Raw genomic sequence first — 17082 nt, forward strand, 5'->3', positions numbered from 1 at the left:
CAAGTATGCCCTGAACCTGTACCCCTCCATAACCTCCCTGTCTCACTGGAACGCACCAATGCCGAACTCCACTCAAATATGCCCTGATCCTGTACCGTGCATAATCTCCCTGTCACACTGGAACGTACCATTGCAGAACACCACACAAATATGCCCTGAACCTGTACCCCTCCATAACCTCCCTGTCTCACTGGAACGTACCAATGCAGAATTCCACACAAATATGCCCTGAAACTGTACCGGTCCATAAGCTCCCTGTCTCATTGGATCGTCCCACTGCAGAACTCCACACAAATATGCCATGAACCGGTACCCCTCCATAACCTCCCATTCTCACTGGAAAGTACCAATGCAGAACTCCACACAAATATGCCCTGAACCTGTACCCGACCATAACCTCCCTGGCTCACTGGAACGTACCACTGCAGAACTGCACACAAATATGCCCTGAACCTGTACCCCTCCATAACCTCCCTGTCTCACTGGAACGTACCAATGCAGAATTCCACACAAATATGCCCTGAACGTGTACCCGCCAATAACCTCCTTGTCTCACTGGAACGCAATAATGCAGAACTCCACACAAATTTGCCCTGAACCTGTACCCCTCCATAACCTCCCTGTCTCACTAGAACGTACCAATGCAGAACTCCACACAAGTATGCCCTGAACCTGCACACCTCCATAACCTCCCTGTCTCACTGGAACGTACCAATGCAGAACTACACACAAATATGCCCTGAACCTGTACCCCTCCATAACCTCCCTGTCTCACTGGAACGCACCAATGCCGAACTCCACTCAAATGTGCCCTGATCCTGTACCCGACCATAAACTCCCTGTCTCACTGGAACGTCCCACTGCAGAACTCCATACAAATATGCCATGAACCGGTACTCTCCATAACCTCCATGTCTCACTGGAAAGTACCAATGCAGAACTCCACACAAATATGCCCTGAACCTGTACCCGACCATAACCTCCCTGTCTCACTGGAACGTACGAATGCAGAACTCCACACAAATATGCCCTGAACCTGTACCCCTCCATAACCTCCCTGTCTCACTGGAACACACCAATGCCGAACTCCACTCAAATATGCCCTGATCCTGTACCCGACCATAACCTCCCGGTCTCACTGGAACGTACCAATGCAGAACTCCACACAAATATGCCCTGAACCTGTACCCTCCATAACGTCCCTGTCTCACTGGAACGTACCAATGCAGAACTCCACACAAATGTGCCCTGAACCTGTACACCTACATAACCTCCCTGTCTCACTGGAACGTACCAATGCAGAACTCCACACAAATATGCCCTGAACCTGTAACCCTCCATAACCTCCCTGTCTCACTGGAACGTACCAATGCAGAACTCCACACAAATATGCCCTGAACCGGTACCCTCCATAACCTCCTTGTCTCACTGGAACGTACCAATGCAGAATTCCGCAGAAATATGCCCTGAACGTGTACCAGCCCATAACATCCCTGTCTCACTGGAAAGTACCAATGCAGAACTCCACACAAATATGCCCTGAACCTGTACCCGACCATTACCTCCCTGTCTCACTGGAACGTACCACTGCAGAACTGCACACAAATATGCCCTGAACCTGTACCCTCCGTAACCTCCCTGTCTCACTGGAACGTAGCAATACAGAACTCCAGACAAATGTGCCCTGAACCTGTACACTCCATAACCTCCCTGACTCACTGGAACGTACAAATGCAGAACTACACTCAAATATGCCCTGAACCTGTACCCCTCCATAACCTCCCAGTCTCACTGGAACGTACCATTGCAGAACACCACACAAATATGCCCTGAATGTGTACCCGCCCATAAGCTCCTTGTCTCACTGGAACGTACCAACGCAGAACTCCACACAAATATGCCCTGATCCTGTACCGTGCATAACCTCCCTGTCTCACTGGAACGTACCATTGCAGAACAACACACAAATATGCCCTGAACCTGTACCCCTCCATAACCTCACTGTCTCACTGGAACGTACCAATGCAGAACTCCACACAAATATGCCCTGAACCGGTACCCTCCATAACCTCCCTGTCTCACTGGAACGCACCAATGCCGAACTCCACTCAAATATGCCCTGATCCTGTACCGTGCATAACCTCCCTGTCTCACTGGAACGTACCAATGCAGAACTCCACACAAATATGCCCTGAACCTGTAACCCTCCATAAACACCCTGTCTCACTGGAACGTACCAATGCAGAACTCCACACAAATATGCCCTGAACCGGTACCCTCCATAACCTCCCTGTCTCACTGGAACGTACCATTGCAGAACACCACACAAATATGCCCTGAATGTGTACCCGCCCATAATCTCCTTGTCTCACTGGAACGTACCAACGCAGAACTCCACACAAATATGCCCTGAACCTGCACCCTCCATAACCACCCTGTCTCACTGGAACGCACCAATGCCGAACTCCACTCAAATATGCCCTGATCCTGCACCGTGCATAACCTCCCTGTCTCACTGGAACGTACCAATGCAGAACTCCACACAAATATGCCTTGAACCGGTACCCTCCATAACCTCCCTGTCTCACTGGAACGTACCAATGCAGAATTCCACACAAATATGCCCTGAACGTGTACCAGCCCATAACCTCCTTGTCTCACTGGAACGCACCAATGCAGAACTCCACACAAATTTGCCCTGAACCTGTACTTCTCAATAACCTCCCTGTCTCACTGGAACGTACCAATGCAGAACTCCACTCAAATATGCCCTGATCCTGTACCGTGCATAACCTCCCTGTCTCACTGGAACGTACCAATGCAGAATTCCACACAAATATGCCCTGAACGTGTACCCGCCAATAACCTCCTTGTCTCACTGGAACGCACCAATGCAGAACTCCACACAAATTTGCCCTGAACCTGTACACCTCCATAACCTCCCTGTCTCACTGGAACGTACCAATGCAGAACTCCACACAAGTATGCCCTGAACCTGCACCCCTCCATAACCTCCCTGTCTCAGTGGAACGTACCAATGCAGAACTCCACACAAATATGCCCTGAACCTGTACCCCTCCATAACTTCCCTGTCTCACTTGAACGCACCAATGCCGAACTCCACTCAAATATGCCCTGAACCTGTAGCCCTCCATAACCTTCTGTCTCACTGGAACGTACCATTGCAGAACACCACACAAATATGCCCTGAAAGTGTACCCGCCCATAACCTCCTTGTCTTACTGGAATGCACCAATGCAGAACTACGCACAAATATGCCCTGAACCTGTACCCGACCATAATCTCCCTGTCTCACTGGAACGTACCAATGCAGAACTACACACAAATATGCCCTGAACCTGTATCCCTCCATAACCTCCCTATCTCACTGGAACGTACCAATGCAGAACTCCACACAAATATGCCCTGAATCTGTACCCCTCCATAACATCCCTGTCTCACTGGAAAGTACCAATGCAGAACTCCACACAAATATGCCCTGAACCTGTACCCGACCATAACCTCCCTGTCTCACTGGAACGTACCACTGCAGAACTGCACACAAATATGCCCTGAACCTGTACCCTCCGTAACCTCCCTGTCTCACTGGAACGTAGCAATACAGAACTCCAGACAAATGTGCCCTGAACCTGTACACTCCATAACCTCCTTGTCTCACTGGAACGCACCAATGCAGAACTCCACACAAATTTGCCCTGAACCAGTACCCCTCCATAACCTTCTGTCTCACTGGAACATACCATTGCAGAACTCCACACAAATATGGCCTGAACCTATACCCCTCCATAACTTCCCTGTCTCACTGCAACGCACCAATGCCGAACTCCACTCAAATATGCCCTGAACCTGTACCCCTCCATAACCTTCTGTCTCACTGGAATGTACCACTGCAGAACTCCACACAAATATGCCCTGAACCTGTACTCTCCATAACCTCCCTGTCTCACTGGAACGCACCAATGCCGAACTCCACTCAAATATGCCCTGAACCTGTACCCCTCCATAACCTTCTGTCTCACTGGAATGTACCACTGCAGAACTCCACACAAATATGCCCTGAACCTGTACTCTCCATAACCTCCCTGTCTCACTGGAACGTACCAATGCAGAACTGCACACAAATATGCCCTGAACCTGTACCCCTCCATTACCTCCCTATCTCACTGGAACGTACCAATGCAGAACTCCACACAAATATGCCCTGAACCTGTACCCCTCCATAACATCCCAGTCTCACTGGAAAGTACCAATGCAGAACTCCACACAAATATGCCCTGAACCTGTACCCGACCATAACCTCCCTGTCTCACTGGAACGTACCACTGCAGAACTGCACACAAATATGCCCTGAACCTGTACCCTCCGTAACCTCCCTGTCTCACTGGAATGTACCAATGCAGAACTCCAGACAAATGTGCCCTGAACCTGTACACTCCATAACCTCCCTGACTCACTGGAACGTACAAATGCAGAACTACACTCAAATATGCCCTGAACCTGTACCCCTCCATAACCTCCCAGTCTCACTGGAACGTACCATTGCAGAACACCACACAAATATGCCCTGAATGTGTACCCGCCCATAAGCTCCTTGTCTCACTGGAACGTACCAACGCAGAACTCCACACAAATATGCCCTGAACCTGTACCCTCCATAACCACCCTGTCTCACTGGAACGCACCAATGCCGAACTCCACTCAAATATGCCCTGATCCTGTACCGTGCATAACCTCCCTGTCTCAGTGGAACGTACCATTGCAGAAGAACACACAAATATGCCCTGAACCTGTACCCCTCCATAACCTCACTGTCTCACTGGAACGTACCAATGCAGAACTCCACACAAATATGCCCTGAACCTGTAACCCTCCATAAACACCCTGTCTCACTGGAACGTACCAATGCAGAACTCCACACAAATATGCCGAACTCCACTCAAATATGCCCTGATCCTGTACCGTGCATAACCTCCCTGTCTCACTGGAACGTACCAATGCAGAACTCCACTCAAATATGCCCTGATCCTGTACCGTGCATAACCTCCCTGTCTCACTGGAACGTACCAATGCAGAACTCCACACAAATATGCCCTGAAACTGTAACCCTCCATAAACACCCTGTCTCACTGGGACGTACCAATGCAGAACTCCACACAAATATGCCCTGAACCGGTACCCTCCATAACCTCCCTGTCTCACTGGAACGTACCACTGGAGAACTGCACACAAATATGCCCTGAACCTGTACCCTCCATAACCTCCCTGTCTCTCTGGAACGTACCAATGCAGAACTCCAGACAAATGTGCCCTGAACCTGTACACTCCATAACCTCCCTGACTCACTGGAACGTACAAATGCAGAACTACACTCAAATATGCCCTGAACCTGTACCCCTCCATAACCTCCCAGTCTCACTGGAACGTACCATTGCAGAACACCACACAAATATGCCCTGAATGTGTACCCGCCCATAAGCTCCTTGTCTCACTGGAACGTACCAACGCAGAACTCCACACAAATATGCCCTGAACCTGTACCCTCCATAACCTCCCTGTCTCACTGGAACGTACCAATGCAGAACTCCACACAAATATGCCCTGAACCGGTACCCTCCATAACCTCCCTGTCTCACTGGAACGCACCAATGCAGAATTCCACACAAATATGCCCTGAACGTGTACTCGCCCATAACCTCCTTGTCTCACTGGAACGCACCAATGCAGAACTCCACACAAATTTGCCCTGAACCTGTACCCCTCCATAACCTCCCTGTCTCACTGGAACGTACCAATGCAGAACTCCACACAAGTATGCCCTGAACCTGTACCCCTCCATAACCTCCCTGTCTCACTGGAACGCACCAATGCCGAACTCCACTCAAATATGCCCTGATCCTGTACCGTGCATAATCTCCCTGTCACACTGGAACGTACCATTGCAGAACACCACACAAATATGCCCTGAACCTGTACCCCTCCATAACCTCCCTGTCTCACTGGAACGTACCAATGCAGAATTCCACACAAATATGCCCTGAAACTGTACCGGTCCATAAGCTCCCTGTCTCATTGGATCGTCCCACTGCAGAACTCCACACAAATATGCCATGAACCGGTACCCCTCCATAACCTCCCATTCTCACTGGAAAGTACCAATGCAGAACTCCACACAAATATGCCCTGAACCTGTACCCGACCATAACCTCCCTGGCTCACTGGAACGTACCACTGCAGAACTGCACACAAATATGCCATGAACCTGTACCCCTCCATAACCTCCCTGTCTCACTGGAACGCACCAATGCCGAACTCCACTCAAATGTGCCCTGATCCTGTACCCGACCATAAACTCCCTGTCTCACTGGAACGTCCCACTGCAGAACTCCACACAAATATGCCATGAACCGGTACCCTCCATAACCTCCATGTCTCACTGGAAAGTACCAATGCAGAACTCCACACAAATATGCCCTGAACCTGTACCCGACCATAACCTCCCTGTCTCACTGGAACGTACGAATGCAGAACTCCACACAAATATGCCCTGAACCTGTACCCCTCCATAACCTCCCTGTCTCACTGGAACACACCAATGCCGAACTCCACTCAAATATGCCCTGATCCTGTACCCGACCATAACCTCCCGGTCTCACTGGAACGTACCAATGCAGAACTCCACACAAATATGCCCTGAACCTGTACCCTCCATAACGTCCCTGTCTCACTGGAACGTACCAATGCAGAACTCCACACAAATGTGCCCTGAACCTGTACACCTACATAACCTCCCTGTCTCACTGGAACGTACCAATGCAGAACTCCACACAAATATGCCCTGAACCTGTAACCCTCCATAACCTCCCTGTCTCACTGGAACGTACCAATGCAGAACTCCACACAAATATGCCCTGAACCGGTACCCTCCATAACCTCCCTGTCTCACTGGAACGTACCAATGCAGAATTCCGCACAAATATGCCCTGAACGTGTACCAGCCCATAACCTCCTTGTCTCACTGGAACGCACCAATGCAGAACTCCACACAAATTTGCCCTGAACCTGTACTTCTCAATAACCTCACTGTCTCACTGGAACGTACCAATGCAGAACTCCACTCAAATATGCCCTGATCCTGTACCGTGCATAAACTCCCTGTCTCACTGGAACGTACCAATGCAGAATTCCACACAAATATGCCCTGAACGTGTACCCGCCAATAACCTCCTTGTCTCACTGGAACGCAATAATGCAGAACTCCACACAAATATGCCCTGAACCTGTACCCCTCCATTACCTCCCTATCTCACTGGAACGCAATAATGCAGAACTCCACACAAATATGCCCTGAACCTGTACCCCTCCATAACATCCCAGTCTCACTGGAAAGTACCAATGCAGAACTCCACACAAATATGACCTGAACCTGTACCCGACCATAACCTCCCTGTCTCACTGGAACGTACCACTGCAGAACTGCACACAAATATGCCCTGAACCTGTACCCTCCGTAACCTCCCTGTCTCACTGGAACGTACCAATGCAGAACTCCAGACAAATGTGCCCTGAACCTGTACACTCCATAACCTCCCTGACTCACTGGAACGTACAAATGCAGAACTCCACACAAATATGCCCTGAACCTGTACCCCTCCATAACCTCCCTGTCTCACTGGAACACACCAATGCCGAACTCCACTCAAATATGCCCTGATCCTGTACCCGACCATAACCTCCCTGTCTCACTGGAACGCACCAATGCAGAACTCCACACAAATTTGCCCTGAACCTGTACTTCTCAATAACCTCCCTGTCTCACTGGAACGTACCAATGCAGAACTCCACTCAAATATGCCCTGATCCTGTACCGTGCATAACCTCCCTGTCTCACTGGAACGTACCAATGCAGAATTCCACACAAATATGCCCTGAACGTGTACCCGCCAATAACCTCCTTGTCTCACTGGAACGCACCAATGCAGAACTCCACACAACTTTGCCCTGAACCTGTACCCCTCCATAACCTCCCTGTCTCACTGGAACGTACCAATGCAGAACTCCACACAAGTATGCCCTGAACCTGCACACCTCCATAACCTCCCTGTCTCACTGGAACGTACCAATGCAGAACTCCACACAAATATGCCCTGAACCTGTACCCCTCCATAACTTCCCTGTCTCACTGGAACGCACCAATGCCGAACTCCACTCAAATATGCCCTGAACCTGTACCCCTCCATAACCTTCTGTCTCACTGGAACGTACCATTGCAGAACACCACACAGATATGCCCTGAAAGTTACCCGCCCATAACCTCCTTGTCTCACTGGAATGTACCAATGCAGAACTCCACACAAGTATGCCCTGAACCTGTACACCTCCATAACCTCCCTGTCTCACTGGAACGTACGAATGCAGAACTCCACACAAATATGGCCTGAACCTATACCCCTCCATAACTTCCCTGTCTCACTGCAACGCACCAATGCCGAACTCCACTCAAATATGCCCTGAACCTGTACCCCTCCATAACCTTCTGTCTCACTGGAACGTACCATTGCAGAACACCACACAAATAAGCCCTGAAAGTGTACCCGCCCATAACCTCCTTGTCTTACTGGAATGCACCACTGCAGAACTCCACACAAATTTGCCCTGAACCTGTACCCCTCCATAACCTCCCTATCTCACTGGAACGTACCAATGCAGAACTACGCACAAATATGCCCTGAACCTGTACCCGACCATAATCTCCCTGTCTCACTGGAATGTACCACTGCAGAACTCCACACAAATATGCCCTGAACCTGTACTCTCCATAACCTCCCTGTCTCACTGGAACGTACCAATGCAGAACTACACACAAATATGCCCTGAACCTGTACCCCTCCATAACCTCCCTATCTCACTGGAACGTACCAATGCAGAACTCCACACAAATATGCCCTGAATCTGTACCCCTCCATAACATCCCTGTCTCACTGGAAAGTACCAATGCAGAACTCCACACAAATATGCCCTGAACCTGTACCCGACCATAACCTCCCTGTCTCACTGGAACGTACCACTGCAGAACTGCACACAAATATGCCCTGAACCTGTACCCTCCGTAACCTCCCTGTCTCACTGGAACGTAGCAATACAGAACTCCAGACAAATGTGCCCTGAACCTGTACACTCCATAACCTCCCTGACTCACTGGAACGTACAAATGCAGAACTACACTCAAATATGCCCTGAACCTGTACCCCTCCATAACCTCCCAGTCTCACTGGAACGTACCATTGCAGAACACCACACAAATATGCCCTGAATGTGTACCCGCCCATAAGCTCCTTGTCTCACTGGAACGTACCAACGCAGAACTCCACACAAATATGCCCTGATCCTGTACCGTGCATAACCTCCCTGTCTCACTGGAACGTACCATTGCAGAACAACACACAAATATGCTCTGAACCTGTACCCCTCCATAACCTCACTGTCTCACTGGAACGTACCAATGCAGAACTCCACACAAATATGCCCTGAACCTGTAACCCTCCATAAACACCCTGTCTCACTGGAACGTACCAATGCAGAACTCCACACAAATATGCCCTGAACCGGTACCCTCCATAACCTCCCTGTCTCACTGGAACGCACCAATGCCGAACTCCACTCAAATATGCCCTGATCCTGTACCGTGCATAACCTCCCTGTCTCACTGGAACGTACCAATGCAGAACTCCACACAAATATGCCCTGAACCTGTAACCCTCCATAAACACCCTGGCTCACTGGAACGTACCAATGCAGAACTCCACACAAATATGCCCTGAACCGGTACCCTCCATAACCTCCCTGTCTCACTGGAACGTACCATTGCAGAACACCACACAAATATGCCCTGAATGTGTACCCGCCCATAATCTCCTTGTCTCACTGGAACGTACCAACGCAGAACTCCACACAAATATGCCCTGAACCTGTACCCTCCATAACCACCCTGTCTCTCTGGAACGCACCAATGCCGAACTCCACTCAAATATGCCCTGATCCTGTACCGTGCATAACCTCCCTGTCTCACTGGAACGTACCAATGCAGAACTCCACACAAATATGCCCTGAACCGGTACCCTCCATAACCTCCCTGTCTCACTGGAACGTACCAATGCAGAATTCCACACAAATATGCCCTGAACGTGTACCAGCCCATAACCTCCTTGTCTCACTGGAACGCACCAATGCAGAACTCCACACAAATTTGCCCTGAACCTGTACTTCTCAATAACCTCCCTGTCTCACTGGAACGTACCAATGCAGAACTCCACTCAAATATGCCCTGATCCTGTACCGTGCATAACCTCCCTGTCTCACTGGAACGTACCAATGCAGAATTCCACACAAATATGCCCTGAACGTGTACACGCCAATAACCTCATTGTCTCACTGGAACGCACCAATGCAGAACTCCACACAAATTTGCCCTGAACCTGTACCCCTCCATAACCTCCCTGTCTCACTGGAACGTACCAATGCAGAACTCCACACAAGTATGCCCTGAACCTGCACCCCTCCATAACCTCCCTGTCTCAGTGGAACGTACCAATGCAGAACTACACACAAATATGCCCTGAACCTGTACCCCTCCATAACTTCCCTGTCTCACTGGAACGCACCAATGCCGAACTCCACTCAAATATGCCCTGAACCTGTAGCCCTCCATAACCTTCTGTCTCACTGGAACGTACCATTGCAGAACACCACACAAATATGCCCTGAAAGTGTACCCGCCCATAACCTCCTTGTCTTACTGGAATGCACCAATGCAGAACTACGCACAAATATGCCCTGAACCTGTACCCGACCATAATCTCCCTGTCTCACTGGAATGTACCACTGCAGAACTCCACACAAATATGCCCTGAACCTGTACTCTCCATAACCTCCCTGTCTCACTGGAACGTACCAATGCAGAACTACACACAAATATGCCCTGAACCTGTATCCCTCCATAACCTCCCTATCTCACTGGAACGTACCAATGCAGAACTCCACACAAATATGCCCTGAATCTGTACCCCTCCATAACATCCCTGTCTCACTGGAAAGTACCAATGCAGAACTCCACACAAATATGCCCTGAACCTGTACCCGACCATAACCTCCCTGTCTCACTGGAACGTACCAACGCAGAACTCCACACAAATATGCCCTGATCCTGTACCGTGCATAACCTCCCTGTCTCACTGGAACGTACCATTGCAGAACAACACACAAATATGCTCTGAACCTGTACCCCTCCATAACCTCACTGTCTCACTGGAACGTACCAATGCAGAACTCCACACAAATATGCCCTGAACCTGTAACCCTCCATAAACACCCTGTCTCACTGGAACGTACCAATGCAGAACTCCACACAAATATGCCCTGAACCGGTACCCTCCATAACCTCCCTGTCTCACTGGAACGCACCAATGCCGAACTCCACTCAAATATGCCCTGATCCTGTACCGTGCATAACCTCCCTGTCTCACTGGAACGTACCAATGCAGAACTCCACACAAATATGCCCTGAACCTGTAACCCTCCATAAACACCCTGTCTCACTGGAACGTACCAATGCAGAACTCCACACAAATATGCCCTGAACCGGTACCCTCCATAACCTCCCTGTCTCACTGGAACGTACCATTGCAGAACACCACACAAATATGCCCTGAATGTGTACCCGCCCATAATCTCCTTGTCTCACTGGAACGTACCAACGCAGAACTCCACACAAATATGCCCTGAACCTGTACCCTCCATAACCACCCTGTCTCTCTGGAACGCACCAATGCCGAACTCCACTCAAATATGCCCTGATCCTGTACCGTGCATAACCTCCCTGTCTCACTGGAACGTACCAATGCAGAACTCCACACAAATATGCCCTGAACCGGTACCCTCCATAACCTCCCTGTCTCACTGGAACGTACCAATGCAGAATTCCACACAAATATGCCCTGAACGTGTACCAGCCCATAACCTCCTTGTCTCACTGGAACGCACCAATGCAGAACTCCACACAAATTTGCCCTGAACCTGTACTTCTCAATAACCTCCCTGTCTCACTGGAACGTACCAATGCAGAACTCCACTCAAATATGCCCTGATCCTGTACCGTGCATAACCTCCCTGTCTCACTGGAACGTACCAATGCAGAATTCCACACAAATATGCCCTGAACGTGTACACGCCAATAACCTCATTGTCTCACTGGAACGCACCAATGCAGAACTCCACACAAATTTGCCCTGAACCTGTACCCCTCCATAACCTCCCTGTCTCACTGGAACGTACCAATGCAGAACTCCACACAAGTATGCCCTGAACCTGCACCCCTCCATAACCTCCCTGTCTCAGTGGAACGTACCAATGCAGAACTACACACAAATATGCCCTGAACCTGTACCCCTCCATAACTTCCCTGTCTCACTGGAACGCACCAGTGCCGAACTCCACTCAAATATGCCCTGAACCTGTAGCCCTCCATAACCTTCTGTCTCACTGGAACGTACCATTGCAGAACACCACACAAATATGCCCTGAAAGTGTACCCGCCCATAACCTCCTTGTCTTACTGGAATGCACCAATGCAGAACTACGCACAAATATGCCCTGAACCTGTACCCGACCATAATCTCCCTGTCTCACTGGAATGTACCACTACAGAACTCCACACAAATATGCCCTGAACCTGTACTCTCCATAACCTCCCTGTCTCACTGGAACGTACCAATGCAGAACTACACACAAATATGCCCTGAACCTGTATCCCTCCATAACCTCCCTATCTCACTGGAACGTACCAATGCAGAACTCCACACAAATATGCCCTGAATCTGTACCCCTCCATAACATCCCTGTCTCACTGGAAAGTACCAATGCAGAACTCCACACAAATATGCCCTGAACCTGTACCCGACCATAACCTCCCTGTCTCACTGGAACGTACCACTGCAGAACTGCACACAAATATGCCCTGAACCTGTACCCTCCGTAACCTCCCTGTCTCACTGGAACGTAGCAATACAGAACTCCAGACAAATGTGCCCTGAACCTGTACACTCCATAACCTCCCTGACTCACTGGAACGTACAAATGCAGAACTACACTCAAATATGCCCTGAACCTGTACCCCTCCATAACCTCCCAGTCTCACTGGAACGTACCATTGCAGAACACCACACAAATATGCCCTGAATGTGTACCCGCCCATAAGCTCCTTGTCTCACTGGAACGTACCAACGCAGAACTCCACACAAATATGCCCTGATCCTGTACCGTGCATAACCTCCCTGTCTCACTGGAACGTACCATTGCAGAACAACACACAAATATGCCCTGAACCTGTACCCCTCCATAACCTCACTGTCTCACTGGAACGTACCAATGCAGAACTCCACACAAATATGCCCTGAACCTGTAACCCTCCATAAACACCCTGTCTCACTGGAACGTACCAATGCAGAACTCCACACAAATATGCCCTGAACCGGTACCCTCCATAACCTCCCTGTCTCACTGGAACGCACCAATGCCGAACTCCACTCAAATATGCCCTGATCCTGTACCGTGCATAACCTCCCTGTCTCACTGGAACGTACCAATGCAGAACTCCACACAAATATGCCCTGAACCTGTAACCCTCCATAAACACCCTGTCTCACTGGAACGTACCAATGCAGAACTCCACACAAATATGCCCTGAACCGGTACCCTCCATAACTTCCCTGTCTCACTGGAACGTACCATTGCAGAACACCACACAAATATGCCCTGAATGTGTACCCGCCCATAATCTCCTTGTCTCACTGGAACGTACCAACGCAGAACTCCACACAAATATGCCCTGAACCTGTACCCTCCATAACCACCCTGTCTCACTGGAACGCACCAATGCCGAACTCCACTCAAATATGCCCTGATCCTGTACCGTGCATAATCTCCCTGTCACACTGGAACGTACCATTGCAGAACACCACACAAATATGCCCTGAACCTGTACCCCTCCATAACCTCCCTGTCTCACTGGAACGTACCAATGCAGAATTCCACACAAATATGCCCTGAAACTGTACCGGTCCATAAGCTCCCTGTCTCATTGGATCGTCCCACTGCAGAACTCCACACAAATATGCCATGAACCGGTACCCCTCCATAACCTCCCATTCTCACTGGAAAGTACCAATGCAGAACTCCACACAAATATGCCCTGAACCTGTACCCGACCATAACCTCCCTGGCTCACTGGAACGTACCACTGCAGAACTGCACACAAATATGCCCTGAACCTGTACCCCTCCATAACCTCCCTGTCTCACTGGAACGCACCAATGCCGAACTCCACTCAAATGTGCCCTGATCCTGTATCCGACCATAAACTCCCTGTCTCACTGGAACGTCCCACTGCAGAACTCCACACAAATATGCCATGAACCGGTACCCTCCATAACCTCCATGTCTCACTGGAAAGTACCAATGCAGAACTCCACACAAATATGCCCTGAACCTGTACCCGACCATAACCTCCCTGTCTCACTGGAACGTACCACTGCAGAACTCCACACAAATATGCCCTGAACCTGTACCCTCCATAACCTCCCTGTCTCACTGGAACGTACCAATGCAGAACTACACACAAATATGCCCTGAACCTGTACCCCTCCATAACCTCCCTGTCTCACTGGAACGTACCAATGCAGAACTCCACACAAATATGCCCTGAACCTGTACCCCTCCATAACCTCCCTGTCTCACTGGAACACACCAATGCCGAACTCCACTCAAATATGCCCTGATCCTGTACCCGACCATAACCTCCCTGTCTCACTGGAACGCACCAATGCAGAACTCCACACAAATTTGCCCTGAACCTGTACTTCTCAATAACCTCCCTGTCTCACTGGAACGTACCAATGCAGAACTCCACTCAAATATGCCCTGATCCTGTACCGTGCATAACCTCCCTGTCTCACTGGAACGTACCAATGCAGAATTCCACACAAATATGCCCTGAACGTGTACCCGCCAATAACCTCCTTGTCTCACTGGAACGCACCAATGCAGAACTCCACACAACTTTGCCCTGAACCTGTACCCCTCCATAACCTCCCTGTCTCACTGGAACGTACCAATGCAGAACTCCACACAAGTATGCCCTGAACCTGCACCCCTCCATAACCTCCCTGTCTCACTGGAACGTACCAATGCAGAACTGCACACAAATATGCTCTGAACCTGTACCCCTCCATAACTTCCCTGTCTCACTGGAACGCACCAATGACGAACTCCACTCAAATATGCCCTGAACCTGTACCCCTCCATAACCTTCTGTCTCACTGGAACGTACCATTGCAGAACACCACACAGATATGCCCTGAAAGTTACCCGCCCATAACCTCCTTGTCTCACTGGAATGTACCAATGCAGAACTCCACACAAGTATGCCCTGAACCTGTACCCCTCCATAACCTCCCTGTCTCACTGGAACGTACGAATGCAGAACTCCACACAAATATGGCCTGAACCTATACCCCTCCATAACTTCCCTGTCTCACTGCAACGCACCAATGCCGAACTCCACTCAAATATGCCCTGAACCTGTACCCCTCCTTAACCTTCTGTCTCACTGGAACGTACCATTGCAGAACACCACACAAATAAGCCCTGAAAGTGTACCCGCCCATAACCTCCTTGTCTTACTGGAATGCACCAATGCAGAACTCCACACAAATTTGCCCTGAACCTGTACCCCTCCATAACCTCCCTGTCTCACTGGAACGTACCAATGCAGAACTACGCACAAATATGCCCTGAACCTGAACCCGACCATAATCTCCCTGTCTCACTGGAATGTACCACTGCAGAACTCCACACAAATATGCCCTGAACCTGTACTCTCCATAACCTCCCTGTCTCACTGGAACGTACCAATGCAGAACTACACACAAATATGCCCTGAACCTGTACCCCTCCATAACCTCCCGATCTCACTGGAACGTACCAATGCAGAACTCCACACAAATATGCCCTGAATCTGTACCCCTCCATAACATCCCTGTCTCACTGGAAAGTACCAATGCAGAACTCCACACAAATATGCCCTGAACCTGTACCCGACCATTACCTCCCTGTCTCACTGGAACGTACCACTGCAGAACTGCACACAAATATGCCCTGAACCTGTACCCTCCGTAACCTCCCTGTCTCACTGGAACGTAGCAATACAGAACTCCAGACAAATGTGCCCTGAACCTGTACACTCCATAACCTCCCTGACTCACTGGAACGTACAAATGCAGAACTACACTCAAATATGCCCTGAACCTGTACCCCTCCATAACCTCCCAGTCTCACTGGAACGTACCATTGCAGAACACCACACAAATATGCCCTGAATGTGTACCCGCCCATAAGCTCCTTGTCTCACTGGAACGTACCAACGCAGAACTCCACACAAATATGCCCTGATCCTGTACCGTGCATAACCTCCCTGTCTCACTGGAACGTACCATTGCAGAACAACACACAAATATGCCCTGAACCTGTACCCCTCCATAACCTCACTGTCTCACTGGAACGTACCAATGCAGAACTCCACACAAATATGCCCTGAACCGGTACCCTCCATAACCTCCCTGTCTCACTGGAACGCACCAATGCCGAACTCCACTCAAATATGCCCTGATCCTGTACCGTGCATAACCTCCCTGTCTCACTGGAACGTACCAATGCAGAACTCCACACAAATATGCCCTGAACCTGTAACCCTCCATAAACACCCTGTCTCACTGGAACGTACCAATGCAGAACTCCACACAAATATGCCCTGAACCGGTACCCTCCATAACCTCCCTGTCTCACTGGAACGTACCATTGCAGAACACCACACAAATATGCCCTGAATGTGTACCCGCCCATAATCTCCTTGTCTCACTGGAACGTACCAACGCAGAACTCCACACAAATATGCCCTGAACCTGCACCCTCCATAACCACCCTGTCTCACTGGAACGCACCAATGCCGAACTC

Source organism: Hemitrygon akajei, unplaced genomic scaffold (assembly GCF_048418815.1).
Source record: "Hemitrygon akajei unplaced genomic scaffold, sHemAka1.3 Scf000094, whole genome shotgun sequence".
NCBI classification, from domain to species: Eukaryota; Metazoa; Chordata; class Chondrichthyes; order Myliobatiformes; family Dasyatidae; genus Hemitrygon; species Hemitrygon akajei.